Source organism: Tamandua tetradactyla, chromosome 10, assembly GCF_023851605.1.
Source record: "Tamandua tetradactyla isolate mTamTet1 chromosome 10, mTamTet1.pri, whole genome shotgun sequence".
Classification (NCBI taxonomy): Eukaryota; Metazoa; Chordata; class Mammalia; order Pilosa; family Myrmecophagidae; genus Tamandua; species Tamandua tetradactyla.
This window is the reverse complement of record NC_135336.1, coordinates 53,355,039-53,357,680: the sequence shown is the minus strand read 5'-3', so window position 1 is coordinate 53,357,680 and position 2,642 is coordinate 53,355,039. Positions and strand designations below refer to the sequence as shown.

At 42.7% G+C, this 2,642-nt stretch overlaps 1 non-coding gene across 1 annotated transcript; it reads right to left on the bottom strand.

Moving 5' to 3' along the window:
- Nucleotides 1–421: 421 nt before the first annotated feature.
- On the bottom strand, nucleotides 422–603 carry LOC143649018 (U2 spliceosomal RNA). Its single transcript, XR_013158898.1, has one exon. It is a non-coding gene; the product is annotated as a U2 spliceosomal RNA (small nuclear RNA).
- Between the last annotated feature and the right edge of the window lie 2,039 nt (nucleotides 604–2,642).

The following is a 2,642-nucleotide window of genomic DNA, read 5'->3' as shown; positions in this document are numbered from 1 at the left end:
GTGGCAGGTAAGGCAGAAGGTGATCAGAGAGTATGATGCTAGTAACAAAGGCACTACAACCACCGGGAAGCATAAGACCTAGGATAGAACAGAAAGAGTGAGCCAGGATCAGCTGACACAGTTTGTTGGTGAGAAGGAGACAGTCTCCAACTCGCAGGTTGGAGAAGGTATTGAACAATGGGCCTGCGTGCAGCACAAGTGAAGTGCTCACACAAGACTTACTACCTAGCATTAACTACTTGCGCGAAATCTGGGTTGGCCATCCCCATGAATAAAGGACGTGACAGCAGCAAGAAAAGAAAGAAGGAGAGGAGGGAGAAAGGACAGCACAAGCAGCTCAGTGGGAAAGACACAAAGGTAGCTCTGGACATTCCTGGTGTGGTAAAGAAAAGGCGTAAGCCCAGAGAGCAAGGAAAAGTCAAGTCTGTCAGCTCATATCACAATCGAGGGAGCTAGAGTGGATGGAGCAAGCTTCTATTCCATCTCCCTGCTCCAAAAATCCATTTAATATATAGTCCTCAGATAGAGGACGTATCAGATATTAAACTGATAAGAACAGATACTACACTTGATATGCTGCACTTCTTGAATCTAATAATTTTTAGTCTTTCATAAGGTTGGAAAATTTTCAGTGATAATTTCCTCCATTAGTTTTTCTCCTCCTTTTCCCTTCTCTTCTCCTTCTGGGATACCCACAACACATATATTTGTGCGCTTCATATTGTCTTTCAATTCCCTGAGTTCCTGCTCATATTTTTCCATTTTTTTCTCTATATTTTCTTTTTCTTGCCAGATTTCAGATGTTCCATCCTCCAGTTCACTAATCCTATGTTCTGTCTCTCGAAATCTACCATTGTAGGTTTACATTGTTTTTTTCATCTCTTCTACCTTGCCTTTCATTCCCGTAAGTTCTGTGATTTGTTTTTTCAGACTTTCAATTTCTTCTTTTTGTTCATTCCTTGCCTTCTTTATATCCTCCTTCAATTCATTGATTTGGTTTTTGATGAGGTTTTCCATGTCTGTTCATATATTCTGAATTAATTGTTTCAGCTCCTGTATGTCATTTGAATTGTTGGTTTGTTCCTTTGACTGGGCCATATCTTCAATTTTCCTAGTTTGTGATTTGTTATTTTTTGCTGGAGTCTAGACATTTAATTATTTTAATCAGTTTATTCTGGAGATTGCTTTCACTTCTTTAACCTAGGGTTTTCTTATTGGATGAATTTGTTGTCTATATGTTCTTTGACATTCAGTTCAGCTTTATCTGGACCTCTAGTTTAAGTTTTGTTTAACAGAGGAGAATTTTTCAGCTCTTGCTTCTTGCCCTGCTTGTATAGTGCCTTTTCCCCCCACCCTTAGGAGGTCTACTTAGGTATTATAGACCCCAGCTGGATTTTCCCAGACCAAACTGGCCTCCTATCAGGAGGAAAGAGTTACCTGCATCGGTTTTCCCTGAGGGTGAGACCCAGCAGGTTGAAAGACTATCCTGTGAAATCTCTGGACTCTGTTTTTCTTATCCTGCCCAGTATGTGGTGCTTGTCTGCCTGCAGGTGCCCCCACTGTAAGATGATGCAGTATCTTTAACTTTGGTGGACTCTCCCTGCTGGAGGTGTGGTGGAGACAGAGGAGAGGTTGTAGACTGGTTTTAATGGCTTCAAATTACCAAGCCCTGGTGTCTGAATTCCTTCAGGGAGGGATTCCACCTGAGTTGGGCTTCACCCCTCCCCTGGGGAAGGCACAGGCTCCAGACAAGCCCCCAAAAGAGCTCACATCTGCCTATGCCTGGGGCAGTTGCAACCTGAGAAGTCCTGCAGCTATATCCAAAGGCAGTCAAGCCTTTGTAGAAACACAGCCACAAAAACCTCTGTTTCCTTCTTTTTTTTTTCCCTTTTTCTGTCAGCCATGCCCCCTTGGCATGGGGGCAAAAATGAGTGACCTCCACTTTGACCAGGTTCACCTAAGCTGGGGGCCTATTTTTAGTAGTCAGAATTCGTTAATTAATTCCACAATTGGCGTTTGATTGTGCTCAGTCCCTGCTGCTGGTAAAGTTCCTTTCTTTTCCCCTCTGGGAAGCAGCCTGTAGGGGAGGGGCAACGGCTGCCGCAGTTTTGGGATCTCACAGTTCTGGGGGTCTTGCAGCCAGTTCAGCTGGTCCAGACTGGGGTATGCTGTGTGTCCGGTCACTGATGTGGCCCCAGGAGCTGTTCTGTACTGTTTCTGGTTATTTAGTAGTTGTTCCGGAGGACGAACTAAAATGTGCACATTGTTAAGCCGCCATCTTGACCCGGAAGCCCCCTTGACTTTTTTTTCACCTACTTTTTGAATAAAAGTAACTGAATAAAGTGAATAAAAGTAACACAGATGTAAACAAATAGGGGGACATTTTCCTTACATAACAAGGAATTTGGAAGTAAGATGTTCCAAGCTGCTCAGCTACTCATCAATATCTATAAAAAAGACCTATAAATCTTTCTCTCTGTCTTCTTTTCCAACATGCTTTTTTTCCATGGTTGCAAGTAGAGTTCTCTAGGTCCTGGCATCAAAACTGAAGAAGACACTCAATGACAGGAAAAGGAAGGACTACCAAGCAAAATTGAGCTTTTATTTAGAAATGTTGTTCTCATTTTTTACATGAGAAAAAG